The 19,170-nt window shown below is 45.1% G+C and overlaps 1 protein-coding gene across 3 annotated transcripts in view; it reads right to left on the reverse strand.

The window, feature by feature from the left end:
- Window positions 1-17,989, reverse strand: part of Bcl9 (BCL9 transcription coactivator) — an 87,922-nt gene extending 69,933 nt beyond the window's left edge. For 2 of the 3 annotated variants that reach the window (XM_029537510.1, XM_029537509.1), the window contains exon 1: window positions 17,776-17,989. The gene's annotated coding sequence lies outside the window, so the exon portion shown is untranslated. The remainder of the gene's footprint in view (window positions 1-17,775) is intronic. The other variant, XM_029537511.1, reaches the window with a different exon arrangement.
- Between the last annotated feature and the right edge of the window lie 1,181 nt (window positions 17,990-19,170).

Below are 19,170 nucleotides of genomic sequence, written 5' to 3' on the forward strand. Positions count from 1 at the left end.
GGAAAGGAAAGGAAAGGAAAGGAAAGGAAAGGAAAGGAAAGGAAAGGAAAGGAAAGGAAAGGAAAGGAAAGGAAAGGAAAGGAAAGGAAAGGAAAACAACAACAACAACAACCCCCAAACCCAAGCATTTTCTCAGGCTGCACCAAGGGAAGCGTGTAGTCGGGGTTAGTGAAGTGACAGTGCTCACTCCAAAGGAGCACAGATAGTGATGCCTTAAAACAAACAAACAAACAAACAAAAACAACAAGGGGTATGGACAGCAGTAAGTGTATTTATTAGTACAATGGCCAGCAAGAAAGCAGTCTTTACACCACAGCCTGCGAGAAACTTAGAGATCACCACCCAGAGAGAGGAAGCCATAAGAGGACCTCACAGCCATTCCCAAACATGGGAGGAGCCAGGCATAACTAATGGAACTGACTGTGGGTCTCACGGAGCCAGGAACCAGGTTGGCCAGGCACTGACCTGCTGAAGGGCCTGTCCCCACTGGTCCTTTCAGAGATTCTGTAGGGGTTCCTGGGGAGGGAGGTGTTAATACCAGTGGTTCAGCCTCTACCCAGGAGAACAGACCCCAGGAATTCAGAATTCCCTTCTAGCCTTAGACAGCCCTGGCAGGCTCCGGTGTCCTTCAGAGGAAAGGTGTTCCGGAATCAGATCCAAAAGGAAATGGCTCTTGGCAGAATATTAGGATGTTGTTGTTGTTGTTGCTGCTGCTGCTGCTGTTGCTGCTGTTGCTGCTGCTGCTGCTGTTGCTGCTGTTGCTGCTGCTGCTGTTGCTGCTGTTGCTGCTGCTGCTGTTGCTGCTGTTGCTGCTGCTGCTGCTGTTGCTGCTGTTGCTGCTGCTGCTGCTGTTGCTGTTCCTGCTGCTGTATCTCTGAGACCTGGGGAAATCCTAGCTCAGTCTGTGGCATGGGACTGTGAAAAAGAACTGGACAGATTTGGTCACAGCCCAGTCCTGACATCTGCTCTGATGTTTGACTTGAAGCGAATTATTTGACCTCTCAGAGCCTCACTTTCTTCCTCCACACACATCAGTGACTAGCAGTTGTTGGGGGGATTAAGCGAAATACCATACTTCATTGATTTTAACATGCATGCTTTTTACATTTTAGTGACTCTGAAATCAAGAGTTCAGACATTCTAGTACTGACAGTAGCTACAGCATCCATGTAACTCTAGTTAGTAGTGGGCTTTCTGCTTTCACAATAGCATATTCAACAGATCTTGTAAACAACAACAACAACAACAACAACAACAACAACTTGGAGGTGGCCGGCATGGTGGCACACACCTCTAATCTCAGACCCAGGCAAGTTCAAGGCCAGCCTAGTTTGTATAGTTAGTTACAGGACAGCTGGTGTTACCTAGTGAAACCACGCCTCAAAGAAAAAAGAAAATCAGTGGTATTTACATGTACATTCAAAGGAAAACATGCTACCATTTATTAAGCATGCAGACTGGACCCAAGGGGTCCTCTGTACAGTGTTAATCCCATGTCTGTTTCTCCAGAGAACCATCTCACAGTATCTTGAAGGAAAGATGGGTCCCCCAGAGCTAATCTTTGAAACTGGCCCACAGATCCCCAATATAGAAAAGTGATGAGAAAGGTCACACCCACCTAATCTTACAAACATTTCTATTCTGCACACATGAGCCTGTGCGGGTTCATGTAACGTGGATAGGCTTTCTCATCTCATTCCTCCTATGGCCACGTAAACATTCTGTAACGTTCCAACTGTGCTCGCTCAGTATATTTTGGTTCAAATTGAAACTCATTTGTTGCATACAAGCCTAAATGTGTTATCTGGTTTTATTTTGGGAAACAGGCTCTGCCTGCCATCACCAACACTCTATCCCCAGCCCCCATCTTCCCAACCAATCCCCCACCACAGAATGTCTTTGTCAAGTTTAATATCCTTCAGGTCTGACTTCTCTCTCTTGTGCTCTATTCACGACGCTTCGCTTTGCCACAGAAGCAGATAATAAACTGATGCTGCAAGGAAGCGTCGGAAGGGGAGGGTTTTTCCTTGACCCGGCCTGGCCCTGAACATAATCACCACAGAGGCTTTCTGTAGTCAGTCACCATGTTGTAAGAACAGATTTTTTTCCCCATGTAAGAACATACCTAATCCCTTATAAAATGTTATCAAGCACTGCCTTTTATGTTGGTGAGTTACCTAGGTTAATTACATATTACACGGAATTCACTCCTTAGCATCTGCTTTACGTTATTCAACTATCGAAGAGTATACATGCAGCAGCATTCAAAATTGATTTGCCAGCTCTTTCTAAGCAGTGGCTTGAGACTTGGTATAGTCCCGCCAGAGGACAGATAGTGGCCAGTTTGAGTTTGGGTTTAGCCTGTTAGCTGGCTGGTTAGTCAGTGTTCACTAATGGCTCAATATATGCCCATCACTATGCGGGGTTCTGGGAATTACTACAGAGATGAAAGTTAGACCTTCAGGGAATTCAGCTTTCAGGGCAGAAGTATGTAACAGACGCCCTGGTGAGCTGGGGTACCTTCCAGTGAAGGCACATAACTGATTCATCCACGGCCTCTCTTGCCTCTTTCAATGTACACATCGAAGGTCTATGGCATACTGAGCCACCCCTGCTAGCAGAAGGTGACCCTGGGACACCGTCCTCTGCAGGAGTTTTCTGTTTATCAAGAGTCTATGCTTGCAGACTATTTGCACTGGTTCTTTGTGTTATGATAACATGACTTAATTAAATGTATTTGAAATCATGAGATATAGGTGCAGAAAAAGAAACCTTGTCTACAACTTTAAGTATGAGACAGGCCTTTAAGGAGGGTTGCTAAAAGCCTAGCATGGAAAATGAGTGGTTAAGAGAGCACATTGCTCGTGTAGAGGATTAGAGTTCAGTTCCCAGTACCCCATTTACATGCAGTCACAAGCAGCATCGGAAACTCTCGCTCAGAGGATCTGATGCCTCTGGCCTCCTGGACAGACTCATGTGCACACACCATCCCTTCCTAACACACACACACACACACACACACACACACACACACACACACACACACAATTTAAAAAAACGGTGTGCTGTCAGTAGTGTGGGAGAAACAGCTGTAAAACATCACTTCATCTAAAAAAAACAAAACAAAAAAACTCAATTGTTTCTCCAGTCTCTTTCAGATATTACTCTACTTTAAAGACAACAAGAAAAAAAGATTGAGAAAACTTCAGTGCCTGGCTCTTATACAGGATCAGGGTTCTCAACAGGTGCACGCCTTTAACCCCAGCACTTGGGAGGTACATCTCTCTGAGTTCGAGGTCAGCCTGGTCTGCAGAGTGAGTCCCAGAACAGCTGGGACTACACAGAGAAACCCTGTCTCAAAAAAAAAAACCAAAATAAAACAAAAACAAAACAAACAAAAGAGTCAGGGTTCTCATGGGAAGTCCTGAACCCTAAAGACAAAGCTTTGGGCCACAACAAAACCCCAAGGGAAGTTTTAAGCTAAAATAAAGGCTTGAAGAATGGTTTCATGTTTTGTATGACTGCTGTTCTAACTAACTTGCTTAACTAAAACCACTGATTATTATTTGCATTGGGTTTGAGTTATTTTTTTATTGAATGGGATTTAGGGGCTTCTGCACTTAGTAACATGCTGCTCTTTTAGGGGAGGAGAAGGCTCAGAGTTTGAGGGAAGGGAGGGTCCTGTACTGGGTGCTGAGGAATGACAGGGCAGGCTCCAGGAGATTAAGGAAAGGTCGAATCAGAGACACATCATGAACAGCTTTCTAAACTCTGTAAATGAACAGCGAGGCCAGCAGCATCAGTGCCATCTCTATTCTGTAACTGCCATGGTTCTAAAGCAAGTCCCCTACGCCTCAGGGTCTCCATTTGAAAGAGGAGAAGAGGAGGGGTCTCCACCTTGGTGGGCTCTTGGGAAGATTAAGTAAGAGGACGTCAAAATAAAATGAAAACACATGCAAAATTCCCTTCAGGCTCCCCAGGAGCCAGGGGCGTGGAGGATGCTTCTGAGGATAACAGCATCTTGTCACTAACCTTCTGAAATCACTTCCCAAGAGCATAAGGAGCAGGATGTTGAGGGAAGGGACCACGGAGTGTGTAAGACCCGGGAGCTAGGAGCCATGCCAGACCCCGAGGCTGGCATGTCGAATGGGAAAGCTGGCACAGCCAACCCCAGCCTGGAGCGATGCAGCTCACCCCCATTCCCAGGCACAGACAACCCCAGCCCTGAGGGATGCAGCTCACCACCAGTCCCAACCAGCTTACTCATTCCTCCAGCAATGCTAGGCATGGGGACAGAAGTTAAGTACAACACTCCAGGTTATGCAGATGATGGACAGAGAGCAGGAACTGGATTGAGGCTTCCTGGTGGCGTATTGCACAGCAGCCTGCTACCCCAGGCTGCCCTTGCTGTGGCTGTCCACTTGACAAACCCTGGGCTGTTGGGCTTCCCATTTTTACTCATTTGTTAAGGCTGTGCCAGTGCTGGATGCTACCGCTAATGGCTAAAATGAAGGTTGGAGATAATCGGGGATTTCAATTATCCTGCCTATCTCTGACCTCCATTACCAAGGATAATCAGAAGCTAGCTCTAGCAATTTTCTGAAACTTTCATTAATTTTAAATAAATTTATACAATGTCATCCACCACCACCACCACTCCCCCCCCCCATTTACTCAAATTAAAATGTCCTCGTCTTTTTGGTTCCTCTTTATCGGAGAGTCCCTTGCACATCTTTGAGAGGGTCTGTTGTTTTTCTCTGGATCCTTTATAATTCTGCTTTGTTTTCTTTGAAATGAAAGGACCGAGTGCTGAATTCTGATTTTAAGGTGAAGTCATAACATCAATGTATATCATTAAAATGTTTTATTGTAATTACAGAAATAGTCAATGCCAAATTATGTGCACTATATTATTTTCTGCATTCTTCTTTATTCCATTCTCAAAGTTAATACAGCCTATTATATCTCATTCATTCTTCTGACTGCTGCCGCACGGCGAGCAGATGTCTCCATTGAGCAATCCACAATGAATCTGAGATCTTTTTCCTGAGCACTTACAAGTAGAGTAATTCAGAGCCCATCAGCGAATATGAGCTGCTTCAATTGTTCCTACCAGTGTACATTAGCTTGCACTTGTCTACATAAGATTTCAAAGAATCATAGATATTAAAGATGGAAGGGGCTAGTGAGTTTATCAAGCCTTCCAACTCTGCCTGTAAAAGCAAGCAAAGGAAGTAATTTTATCACTTCATACTGCTTTGTTGATGCTTATTAATAATAATTACATTAAATGGTAACCGCATGTGGTCTCTTTCATCCTAAAGTCATTGACAGTTTTTGTTTGTTGTTTATTTGCTTGTAACTAGGGGGCTCACTCTGTAGCCGAGGATGGCTTGGTACTTGTTATGTAGCCCAGGTTGGCTTCAAGTTCATAGCAATTCCCCTGCCTCAGCCTCCAAATGCTAGTAATACAAGTAATACATGAGCTACCATGACTGGCTTAAAATACTTCCTTTCTCTAAAGAGAAATGAAGCACAGACATCCAGGCTATCATGCCCAAATCCAAGCCAACCAAGGCCAAAATTCAATTTGGTTGAGCTCAATAAGCAATTTTGAATAGCACTTGATAGTCAAAGCTACCTTTTTTTGTGGCTTTGTGGTCTGTGGGATGCATGGAACCTAAAATCCTGCTGTGTTTTCTATTGCTGCAGTAAACACCATTACCAAAAGCAACTTGGAGAAGAAAGGGTTCATTTGGCTTCCACATCCCAGGTCATAGTCCATCACTGAGGGAAGTCAGGACAGGAACCTGGAGGCAGGAACTGAAGCAGAAGCCATGAAGGAGTGCTGCTTACTGGCTTGCTCCCCATGACTTGAGCAGTGTGCTTTCTTATACAACCCAGGATAACCTGACCGGAAGTGGCTCTGCCCGGAAGGTCTTCCCACATCAACCATTAATCAATAAAATACCCAGCAGACTTGGCTACAGGCAATTCAGTGGGGGGTGTATTCTCAGTTGAGGGTCTTTCTTCCTGGAGCCGTGTCAAACTGACAGTAAATTGACCAGCACATCAGCTCCCTATTGTACTGTCTCTAAGTGACCTGTGGTAATAAATACATTGAAGCTATTATGGCCACTCGAAAGACACTGGAAGATAACATGGGCATGCTGGTACTGTAGCTCTTCTGCCTCTAAGAATTGAGGAAAGCAGCATCTGAGTTGGTCTTCGGAAGAAGGAAAGAGCATAACGCTATCAACAGAAGTTTAGGGAGAGGAGACTTGAACCGAGGACCCACTGACCCAGTCAAGAGCTCTTTCTTAGGTTTCTGTTTTGCAGTGCAGAGTTGAATGTGCCAGTGAACTGAAACCAAACGCAGCAGGTATCTGTGGTGGCTTCTTTGAGCTAGATTGGGATGGGGCAACTCAGTTTAATCAACAACCAGAACACACAGACCAATAATCACAATACTTATGGAGACAACATAGGATATCTCAAATTGATGTGAGTTTTGTTTTTTTTTTTATAAAAAAATACAGAAAACCTGGTGCTAAATGTAATAAAAATTGAGAATTTCTAATTATAAACTAAAATCTCTAATTAAAGAACAGATAAATGGGAGCCATGAGGGATGGCTCAGTGGCTAGGAGCACTTGTTCTTGAAGAACCCAGGTTGATTCCCACCTCTCACATGGCAGCTCAGTTCCATCCATAGCTTCAGTTTCAGAGAATCCAAAGCTGTCTTCTGACCTCTGAGGGCACCAGGCAGGCACACAGCACACAGACATGCATGCAAGTAAAACACTCATAAATAGATAAACCTTAAAGAGAAGAAGAGCAGGAGAGGCAGGAGGTACAGGATGAAGAAGAGGAGGAGGAAAAGGAGAAAGGAGAGGAAGAGGTGGGAGAGGAGAGGAGGAAGATGAGGAAAAAGAGGAGGAGCAAGAAGAAGAGGAGCAAGAGACAAATGGCCTGTCTGGATTTCCCAGGGACTGCCTTAGCGTTACTGAGAACATGCAAATACACGATTTGGGCTCTGGGCAGCTGTCGCACAGCTCTGGAGCCCCAACCTTGAAAGCACAGACGAGACAATTCCATTTTCTGACTCCATTAATAGGTATCTGCATCAGTGCAGACCGGGGAAATACCAATACTGTCATATGAGTATTAAGAGTAGATATTTCTCCATTTCCCCTCAAAGAACCTCATCTTTGAAAACACTGCATACATATTCTGTGAGTGCTGTAGTGTGATATAAAGTTATCTATTTAATACTATCTTTAGAAAATCACTAGTGTGAAGAAAAAGGAAATTATAGAAGGCTTCTGGTACTTCCAAAGTTGTCCCTAAAGGACAATTGCAAATGTCATCTTCTGCACGAAGCCTTCCCTGGTTCCTCTGCCACGCTCATCACTGCCAAATTCATCTTTTTCTCCCGTGACTGCTGCAGTTCTTTGGTCCATTGCTATGTGGTTTATAATTAATTGTGTGACTATCTGTCTTCCTCCACCAGGATGAACACATCTTAAGAGTAGGGGTTCAAGCTTTACTCATCTTTAAGTCCTCAGCAAATCACTTTTGATTGCCTGACACAATAGATGTCCTTGTTAAATCATTTCTTTGGATTTCAGAGACCTTATTTTTGATACGTCTAAGTTATTTTTAAAATTGTCTGTACCCATTCCAGAAGTGGCCCTTGCCTATTGCATCACAGGACTCGGATTCGGCTGCGCACTCCAGCTGCGTGTCTACCACAGCCCTGCATTCAGTCTGCACACATCTCTGGGAGTGACCTGAACTAGCACCTTTAATAAGACCTGAACCTTGACTCAGTTATATGGAACTCTGGAAACGTCTGAAGGCAAACTGCCTGGATTTAAAAGACATAGACTGCAGCTGGGACTATCATTTACTAGTTGTGGGATCTTGGGCAAGTTACATTCCCAGGATCTCAGTGTCCTCAGCTATGAGATGGAAATATTAATAACAGCAGTGTATGAAAAAGTTAAGCTTAGCTCTTTGAATAATTATATACTTTCTCTCTTGGGGCTTTTGTTGTTGAGGGAGTGGGTGGGGTGCTGGGGGTCAAACTTAGAGCTTTGTATAGCTAGACAAATGTTCTATCCCTAGGCTACATCCCAGCAACATTGTTATTGTTTTCTCATTCACAAAGTAGAAACACAGGTCTCTCGGGGCTGCTCCAAGGAGTCAATGATGTAACAAGTGAAATTTTCCTCACCATATTATCTCATCAACATTTCCTTCCTTCCTGTGTATTAGAGTAATTGCTACAATCAAACGAGGACCTATTAATGCCAGGTAATATATTACTCACTTTAAAGATATGGTCCCATCTAATTTAATTCATATTACAAGGTATTGAAATAATTAATATGGTCCTTATTTGACAGGGGAGTAAAGTGAGTTGGAGTGAGAATAAACAGTCCATGTTTATTGTATCACTGGTTCAGTTCAGGTTGTTCAGAACTTCAGATAAAAAGGACCAAGAATAGACATGGGAAGCCTAGGGGAAAACACACAGGAAGAATGTCCAGGCCCAAACTCCCTACGGAGTTTAATATTTCTCTTTGTCTCCCTGGTCTTCAATTCCAGGGTTCTGCTTGCTTTGTAAGCTAGCCTCTGGGATCTGTGTCAACATATGTTCATCCTCACCACTCTCTCACTCTTGTTGTCTAACAAGCGTACAACATGATATCTAAGAGCTAGCTCTAACTCTTCCATCTCCCCATTTCTTTCTTGGCTATGAATTTGCTATTCGTCCCATGGTTTTCTTATCACAGTTATACTAATTATCACTGATGAACCATTTTAATTTTTAATAACCTGGTTATTCTTAACTTAGACTCTCATAATGGGCTTATATTAGATATGTCAAATATGTTGTTGCCAACCACATGGAAAGGAAGGGAGCCCTTCCATAGTTTCTACCAAAAAGCCTCTCTGCTTACATCAAACAGAAACAGTTCTGCTCCTCCCTCCTCTATATACTACGGGAGAACTTCAAACTCTTGAACAACTACATCCACAATCAGCCAAGAATTACAGGCACGACAGAGAAAAGATAAAAGGGACTAACTGGATTCTCAGGAATGTGCCCTAAGAAGAAAGGCCTCGGAGAGAACACAGTAGTCACCAGGGAAAGTACAACTGAAAGACGGAACCAAGAAGCCCAGGGGGGCAAGGCGGAAGCAGGACATGGGAGCCACAGAGGGGGCAAGGGGCAAGCTGGGCATTGGAGTCACAGAGAGGGCAAGGCGGAAGCTGGACATGGGAGCCACAGAGGGGGCAAGGGGCAAGCTAGGCATGGGAGCCACAGAGAGGGCAAGGCGGAAGCTTGACATGGGAGTGCGGGCAAGTCTCAGAGGCAACAGTTAGGCATCGTCAGGAAAAGCCTACATTAAAAGGTGCTCCCGTAATAAAGCAAAAAGCCTAAGGCCACAGGGAACCAAAGGAGACAGAGAAGCAACAGGGAGATGCTGAGATTAGCAGGTGGCTGTCCTTGGGGCTGGCACAGTCCTGGAGAGGCATCCAGTTGTGACGTCCACTTAGCTGTGGGCATCCTCACTGTGAATGCCCCGTTGCTTGAGGAAACTTGAGTGAGCCAGTTCTTTGCAACTAAAAGCCCTTGTTCGGAAGTTCTTCACTTATACTTATGCTTAGATTGCTTTTTTATTTCTGATAGTCCAGGTAGTCACCTGCTGTTGTCGGACTCTGTAGACTTTCTCAGGAAACATCTCTTCTTTAGCTACTGCCTAAATATCAGTACACGGCCCTACAAAGGGTTAGGAAAAGGTAACCATCACACTGAGTGTCAGTGGTATTTTTTGGACATAAAAAATAAACTTTTGGGGCTGGAGAGATGTCTCAGCAGTTAAAAGCACTGGCAGCAATTCCAGAGGTCCTAAGTTCAATTCCCAGCAACCACATGGTGGATCACAACTATCTACAATAAGGTCTGATGCCTTCTTCTGGCATGGAGGTATACATGAAGATAAAGCACAAAATAAACAAACAAAAAACCCCTCTTAGCAGGAATTATAAGGCTTAAGAATGAGAAACTAGAGCAACAGTCTGTCATCAGGCAAAGATAGATTGGGGTATCCCAGTACTTCAGGATGAATGAGTGATTCATTCTTTTGTGACACTCTTTTGTAAAGGAATGAATACAGAGTGAGACATTTCCTTTTTTGATGAGATATATACAAGATTGATGACTTCATATCGTTTCCATTATCTTTGGTATTTGTTTAAACTATTAATTTATTTTCTTCTTCCAGTTCTTGAGACAGGGTCTCGCTATGCAGACCTTGAACTCACAGAGATGCACCTGCTCGGCCACTCTGGTACAGAGATTAAACATATGTGCCCCAACACTTGGCTGGTTACGTTATTCATAAGCAGGGCTGGGGAGATGGCTCGGTGGTTAAGAGCACTGACTGATCTTCCAGAGGTCCTGAGTTCAATTCCCAGCAACCACATAGTGGCTTACAACAATCAGTAATGAGTCCTCATGCCCTCCTCTGGCATGCAGGTGTACACGCAAAAAGAGCACTCATATACAGTAAGTAAATAAATAGGTCTATTTTAAAAATGTTATTTGGAAGGTGTGCTTTTCCCCTTTCTTATGTCTATGATGCATGTGTATGTGCACCTGTGTGAGGGTGCACTTGCCTGTGTGTATATGCATGTCGAGGCTACAGGTGTCTACCACTGCCTGTGTGTATGCATGTTGAGGCTAGAGGTGGCTGTCAAGTGTCTTTCTTTACTATTCTCCACCTTTTCTTTTTCTTCAGGCAGGGTATCTCACAGAATCTGGAATAAAAAAAAAAATCCCTGGATTTTGGATTTTGCTGAACCAGCAAACCTAGGAGGACTGCCTGTCCCCACATGCCCCCCCCCCCGTCCCCTCCACACCCCAGTCCAGTGCTGGAGTTATAGACACATGTTACAAGGTCTGGCTTTTTACACGGATGCTGGGGATCTGAACTTGGGTCCTTAGCTCCTCATGCTTACAAGGCAAGCACCTTCCCCACTGATCCATCTCCCCAGTGCCAATAAGAAGCTATTGCTAATGAAAATTGTTTATTCAACAACAGTGATTTGCTCCCTGTTCTGTCTCACCCTGCCCGAGGCATGAACGCACAAAGACTAAAAACTCATCCCGACCTTTGAGGAGACAACAGACTGAAGGAGTAGGCAGAAGAGCCCAGTGCAGGGCTGCCTAAGTACATGCCCACCCTAGGTGGTCCAGAAGGTGTGCGGTAGACTGGGCCTAGGGCTCAAGTTTGAAAAAGACAAAGCAAAAGACAGTGTAGGCAGAGGACTCCTGGGCCCTGGCATGTGAGTTCAAGTCCTGACTTTTTAGATACTGCTGTCTTGGATACTTGAGTGCTTGTGTTCTTCCCTCCAGTAAACTACCAAATAGCCCTGACGAGAGCAAGCAAGCTCCTGACCGGTCCCTCAGCCTGTCCCTTGTCTACAGATCCCCAGTAACAGCTCTCCCCTGGTTACACCATCCAACGCCTACAACAAAGGCAAGCCTACCTAGATGACAGGAGAGCAGCCTCAGGGGCCATAAGCTTTCCTTCTTAGCTGGTGGGGGCATGGCTCCTTCCAAAGCCATTCATGGCTGCTTGGGTTGTTTTGTTTTGTTTTTTCAGGGGAAAAAAAAAAGAGTCATTTTTTTTGTGGAATTATAAAAGTTCTCCAAAGCTTTAGACTTCAAGGTATTTTTAATCATCAAGTAAGTGACGTAAAAACACTTGGTAAACTGCTTGGATTACAGAAAATGAACTGAGCAGTGTAATACACAGAGTGATTTTTGTTTATTACCTTGTTAGCATCCATCAACAACTAAATATTCTACACATGTCTACAGAGTACAATCATGCTGCCTAAAATGCTCGCTGATAAATCCATTCCAGCTTCTCTATCTCTGAAGTCACTAATATATTTCTATTATTATGTACATTTAAGGATGATTATGAAATAAACAAGAGATCCACTGGTAGGAATTTTTAACAACCCAGAATAAAAGAATAAGTAAAACATAGTTATACACGCTCCTCAAATCCCCTTTCTGAGTTAGAAAGTAATTATATCTTATACACTATATATTTTTTTCAGATAAAAAAATCGAGGCCAATTAAAAGAGTTGCTGGTTTACTAACTGTCAACACAGGCTTGAAATGGGCTCCCCTGCCACAGGCAAGATGATATTTCTAAAACATGGTAGAAGAATTTATTCTGGGGTTCTAAAATTTGCATTGAGAGCCATCATGAGGGCTGGAGAGATGGCTCAGTGGTTAAGAGCACTGACTGCTCTTCCAGAGGTTCTGAGTTCAAATCCCAGCAACCACATGGTGGCTCACAGCCAGCTACAGTGTACTCATATAAATAAAATAAATAATTCTTTTTAAAAAGAGAGATATCATGTAAAAAATTTTAAATGATATCTTTCAAAGTTTTGTCCAACTCTGAATGCACAGTTCTTGAGATGACTCATGGAGGAGACATAATGAATGAAAAGACCATTTATTCTCTAGCCTCTCTGTCTGGATCTCAGTCATCATTCAGTCTGTTCCTCACACCCGATGCTAGGCATATAGACTATACAGGCACACACACAATCTGCAAGTAACTTAGCAGAAGGTTCTTCTTCCACAAGAACATCCATGAGCTGCATATGATAAAGACTGTCACTAGGCCTGCCATGCCCCAGAGCAGAGTGAATAGGAAATTCATGGCATGGACGGTCAGCACTCCAGTTGCTTAAATGGGTCCTTTGCACCCTCAAAACAGCACGTGACCATACTACAAAAAGGAGCAGCGTGGTTGCCATGAGAGAGCACGTGAGAACAGCAAAGCTAAGAGATACAGCCAGTGCCCATCCATTTTAAATTCATACTTATTATACAGGAAGACGTGCATTCAAAACAGCTTATTCTTTTGAAAATGGCTCTTTAGTCGCTCACACATGTGCCTGCATGCTGACTGGCAAATTCTCTTGCAATCCATAAATTAAAATTCCACTCTTTCCTAACGTGCTTTCACTTCAAAATGTCAATATAGTTGGTATGGATGCATATGCATACACATTTATTCTATATATCCACAAAGCCCACTGTATTTATTTGGCAGTCGCAGCTCTTGAATGGGGCCTCATCTAGATGGCTAGACTGTCCCCTTAGCCTATTCACAGAATCAGAAAAACAACTGACTAGCAAAGCTGAAGGGAACCATAAAGATGACTTAGTCCAAATCCTTCACTCCAACAAGGATCCAGAGTAGGAGAACAAGGATTCTGTCAAAATCAAGCCAAAAGCTGGTATAATGCCCTTTATAGAAAACATGCCGCTATTAAGTCAGAACTAGGAATCTCTTCCTCTGAATAACTAACTAAAACTATTGTTAAAAATCTCTAGAATTTTTTGTTGTTGTTGTTTAAAAAATAAAATAAAATAGAAAGTCAGGGGGTGGGATTTCTAAACTAAGGCTCTGTCTGTCCTGTCACCACAGAGCCTCTGCTTGGAATCGTGTAGCCCTCATTTCTGTTTTCCATCTCCCGAAGAGATGCTCTATCACAGTGGTTCTAGGCCTTCCTAATGTTGTAACCCTTTTATACAGTTCCCCATGTTGTGGTGACCCCCAACCATAAACTTATTTTGTTGCTACTTTATAATTGTAATTTTGCTACTTTTATGAATTGCAACATCAACATTGGCATTTTTCAGATGGTCTTTGAAGACCCCTGTGAAACCATCAGAGAGGTCACAACCCAAGCCACTAGCCTAACAGGACCGTTTAATTGGTTAGCCATCTCACCTTGAGGCTACCTTGCCACTCCTTAGATGACCCAGGAGGAACCTTATTTAAATATCACATGAGGTTGACAACAGCACCTACTCCTCCGAGAGCTGCCAAGGCAGAGGACCAAGCAGCCTTCTTAGTTCACATTGAGATGCCAAAGCTTCAAAGAAATAAAGTTTCCACTTTATATCTTATATTTATGTCTCTTGTAGGGAGAAAACCCACCAATTTCCTTCTGTAAAACTCCATACAAAAAACATCATTTGTGACTTGAGTTTAGGGAGTGCCTTGCACCGGTGTTGGTTTTGTCTGTAGTGGGACTAGAAAGAAGTACTCAATACAAGTGTCTGTAAACAGAACATTTTTAAATGTCCCAACAGTCTTCATTTTTATTCTCTTGGATGTTAAGGTTGACCTGTATGCCTGCTCTCTGGTTGCCAGTTAAATCTTTCTTCCACCCAGATCCTCATTTTATTCACCCTTCAACTCCCTTACTCTCTGTGGGTGACTCTCCCCAGTACCACCTCAAGCTGGCTCCCCCACAGGTGCTGCTACACTCAGTGATGAGTCTAGGGGAGGAAGTGATCAAAGACATTGAATCGAGTGCATCCTGCTGAGAGAGAAGGCCTAAGCCACAGGTTCCAAATGCAGACATGACAAGCTCCTGATTTAGGTTGTTGCTACAATGTGGGCTTGAGCACGTCACTGTGTAACAACGACGGGTGCATTGAAATGACTCTCATTTTGCCCGTGACTTAACCACACATACAATGTGTGTGGGTTCCTGAAACGTAGGCACTGAACCTGTGATTTGTGTGTATGGGGGGGGGGGCATGTCTGTCTTCTCTTTAAACCATTAAGTTAATCTTTAAAAAAGATGAAGCAAGTTGACAGCCCCAAAGACAACATTACTCTGAATACTAGAGAAAGACGGGAAGAAGATGTTAGGATGAGCGCTGAGTGACTCTTTAGAAGTGACTAGCAGCATGGGTGTGTGTTCTCTCCAAGGCAGGCTATAAAGAGGAAGCGGGGGTACTTCTGACATCACCAAACCAGTAAGAGTTTAATAACCTGACCCCAAATGAGATTGGCTGTACTGGTTTTTTGGTAAGATGTTGCCGTATAGTTAGATAGCAGGCTTTGCTGGAAGGGTAGAGAAGACAATATTATTGCAATATAGTCTTTGGAGTTCCAAAACAACAGTGAGAATGGTGGAGTTTCCCGCTCCTAAGTCTTTAGTATCAGCCCAGGAACCATGGGAGACGTAAAGGGGACTTTGCTGACCACAGTCCTCCAACACCCATTAGGGCTTACAAAGAGGCTACAGTGAATGTGAATTACCCAGATAATGATTGTTGCATAGGCCAGCTCACAACAAGTGTGAAATAAGGGTTAACAGATGTTATCTGTCTCTGGTGTACTATGTGTTCAGGGTACAGGGGTAGGGGTGGGCATTTTCTTCAGTTGTTGGGATTCCTGGGTTCTGTGAGACTGGAAAAGGGGACCCCAGTCACATAGACAAAAAAACGACAATTTGGAAGGCCAATAACTTCTACAGTTTTACACTGCATTGTAATGCCTGCATGCTGTTTAATATGCACTAGCAGTGTTGGAACCACTGGTTTGTGTGATTCTGTGGCTCATGTGGATCATACTAACAAGACCTGGACATCGCCTGAGGGCGGGCCCCTAACATTTTCCTCCAACCTCAAAAAACGGGGTCTGAAGCAAGTCAACGGTGCAACCGATGCCTCCCATGTCTGGGTCCTGTTGTGATGTGAACCTGGCACAGGGTACCGGCTGAACCCGGTGCATTGAGTATAACAGGGAAAGGTGCCTACTCGTGTGTGCAAGAGCAAGCGGTGACGAGGTTGGAGTGGACGGTGAGACAACCTTCAGAGGGCTTGGGACCCTGTGCTGCAGTCAGCTCCAACAAGCACCCACATCTAAAAACATGACAAGCAACCTTCCGTCTCCCTTCCGGTTCTGAAATGCTAACATTTTAAAAGAGATATCTGGACTCAGAAGCTTGCCAAAGACAAATCATAGGGAGCTCTCCAGCCTTCACAGCAGATGATGATTAAGTCTGAAGATGTAAGACGTTAAAATAGAATAAAGAAGTTCTGGGACCTTCGTGCCAGATGGAGGCCCCTAAAGCCTTTCCTCTTTTCCCACACCCAGCAGCTAGGTTTCCAGGCCTCTCTGGGAAGAACACGAATCCTCGTAGCCAGGGATGGCTCTTTGCCTCCATCTCAGTCTATCACAGACCATCTGACACATTTGAGTTAGGACAGAAGGGGTCACAGCCACGAAGACCTCCACAGACTTCTTTTTTTGAACAAACAGTAAAACAGAGTCACAGAGAACCTAAAATCAGGCGAGCAACNCCCCCCCCCCCGCCCCAGGGAATTTCAAGAGGGCTGGAACCATAGAAAAGCAGAAGAAATCCACAATTCAAAACCATAAGCAGACATTTTTTTTTCTCTTCCAAACAAGCATGTGAAAGACGGGTATTAGATACCGGTTTCAGCCTCCCTTCCTCCCAGTTCTTGAGACGCCACTTTAAAAAAGCAAAAGGTTTTATCCACAAAAGCCACCAGAGAAGAAACCAGCATTCACATTCTTACCCCTCCACACTGATACTTACTCTCCGATAAATGGCAATTGTAAATAAATCTCATTTAATCTCTAAAAGCCACAATAAAAATCTTTAACATCCAAGGTAGTTTACAAATGTGCACGCACACCCTGACAGCGCCAGGAAACACAAGGTCTTGAATAAAGAGCTTTAACGGGAGGCACGGTTTCCCTTTGAGAATCTTATATTGACCTTTAAATACATATATATGTATGATGAAGGAGGAGAAAAGGGAAAACCCAGCCCCTCCCACTCTATTTTCTCTACAAATCGGCCAATAAATCTAAGGAAAAGATACAAGAGAAAAGGACAGAAGCCAACAGGTGGAAGGGGGTTTTTTGTTTCATTAGAAATGGTCAGACACTTGATCTGTGCTCGCCGGTCTGTTTGTCTCCCAGTGTCATTAATGATGGTTTTATCATCATGACGGCGATAATCAGGAATAATGGTCACACTTCCACTTTGTGATTCCACAGCATTGCCAGTCAGAAGATTTCGCCACACAGTTACATGGAGTGGGCTGCTCTGTTTGGCTTCACCCCTGGGAGGCGTGCAGCATCCCCAGTCATCTTTCACAGATTGGGTAAACTGAGGCCCGGAGCACCCAACAACTCCTTTATAGTGTCTCAGAGCAGAGAATTCCCCGAAACTGGAAAAGTTTGTGGATGTCTCGGGGCAGTCCTCTCGCTCACCCTTCTGGCCGGCCATGCCGCTCTCTTTCTGCAAGTCTGGGCTGGGTGATCAGGACTGGGGTACCTCCCCTTCACTACGAGACACGCCAGGGCAGTGTGTGGGAGGTCCACACACACACCCAGACCCACAGGCATACTCGCACACACAAAGCGCCATGCAATCTCTGCAGTCACTGAGTACAGCTCCAGGCAGCCTCGCTCAGCCTGCGAATGCACAGCGCGGGGCTCCCAAGGCCTCCTTGGGCTCCTGGCTGGGGCTTCCCTGAAATCGGGCTCTGCCCTTCTCTTCCTCTCTCCCAGGCTTCTCTCTCTCTCTCTCTCTCTCTCTCTCTCTCTCTCTCACCTCCCACCCTCCACCCTCCCATCCTCCTCCCACCCCTCTCCTTCCACCCCTTCTCCCCCCACCAACCCAGAGGCACAGATCGTGTTACTGGGGTTCCCTGGAAAGAGGGGCCATCCCCAGCTCTAAGCGTCTGGCAGAGACTTCAGGGGCACCGCAGCAGCTCCTATCGCAGGACCCAAGCGCTCCTCCTGAGCAGCGCAGGAATGAGACCCCCACTTCCCAGCACCGGCGAGCAAGCTTGCCACAGAAGAAGGAATTGTTAGAGTGCTTACCTTTTTCATGAGCAGAGATTCTGGAGAATCATTGCAGAAACTGGAGGGGAAGTGAACGAAGACAAAAAAGACCCTTTTCCAGCAATCCCTGGCCTCCTGGTATCAAGACACCAGGACAACATCAAAGCAACTTAGGGGGAACACTTTAGGGGCCTATTGTCTGCTCTGGTCTGATCTGTTTTTCTTCTGTCTCCCCCTCTTGCTGCGGTGACACTTGGTACAGCCCAGGCATTCATGCCAAGTAGCTTTCACACATGGAAGCTTGTCTCAAGCAATTGCTGACAAGCCACAAACAAGACATTCTCCCTCCCTTCTCCGCACCCCCCCCTCACTCCTCCTCCCCCCTCCACCTTTCCTCCTTCCCTCTTGTCTCCCCTCCTCCTTTCTTCTGAATGCAAACTAAAACTCTCCAGTGACAGGCAGGCTTGCAGGCTTGGCCTAGCTGCGCACGCAGACATACACACTCACTCTCTCACACGCACTCACACTCACACTCGCTCACTCGCACGCCAGCAGCTCGGCTAGTTGCTGCTGCACTGGTGGAGTTAAGAGACAGGAAAAGGCTCAGGCTGAGTTGGGGGCAGGGAGAGAAAGAGGGAGAGTAAGATCCGAAGGAGCTGTGCCCTAGCAAAATGGCAGTAGAGAGGTGAGCCCTTTGGAAAGCCAGCAGTGGCCACACACGTGTGCACACATACAGACTCAGAGGCAATCTGGGCTCAGAAGGAGTGGAATAAACGACCCAGAAGGGAAAAAGTCAAAGCCCCTGAGCTTAGGGTTGGGGGAGTGGGGAGATGCGGTGGGTGGACCCGGGGCTAATGTTTGTGTGGACCGGGTTAGGTATTTTGCATATATATATATATATATTTTTTTTCTTTCTACTTCTTCCCCGTTGTTCCCCGAAGGATCTAGTTGTCTTTCACCACGTTACAGAGCATAGACACAAGCCACTGATTTTTCCAAAAGAAACGTGGAAATGTGGGAGTCAACCTAACTGTAGGTTCAACTTATGGCCAGATTTTTTTTTTTTAAGTGAAGCCCCCGGCCCCCAACCCCCCCAGTCCCGGTCCACAACCCAAATCTTAGAGAGCAATAGCGAGGAGGAGCGTAGTAAGTAGTATAAACTCCGAGAGCTGTGAAGTGTGATGCTGAAGTTACTGATTGCCAGGCTGCTGGAATTTATGGAAGGTGGGCATGAGCTGAGGGGGAGGGGGGGCCCGGGTGAGCTGTTTTCTAGGAATGAAGGGGAGTGCGGTAGGATAATGAACGGGGCTAGAAGCAAGCAGGAATGTGATTGGTGTGGAGAGAGGAGGTGGGAAGTAGGAGAGAGAGAGAGAGAGAGAGAGAGAGAGAGAGAGAGAGAGAGAGGGAGAGGGAGAGGGAGAGGGAGAGGGGGAG

Source organism: Mus pahari, chromosome 4 (assembly GCF_900095145.1).
Source record: "Mus pahari chromosome 4, PAHARI_EIJ_v1.1, whole genome shotgun sequence".
Classification (NCBI taxonomy): Eukaryota; Metazoa; Chordata; class Mammalia; order Rodentia; family Muridae; genus Mus; species Mus pahari.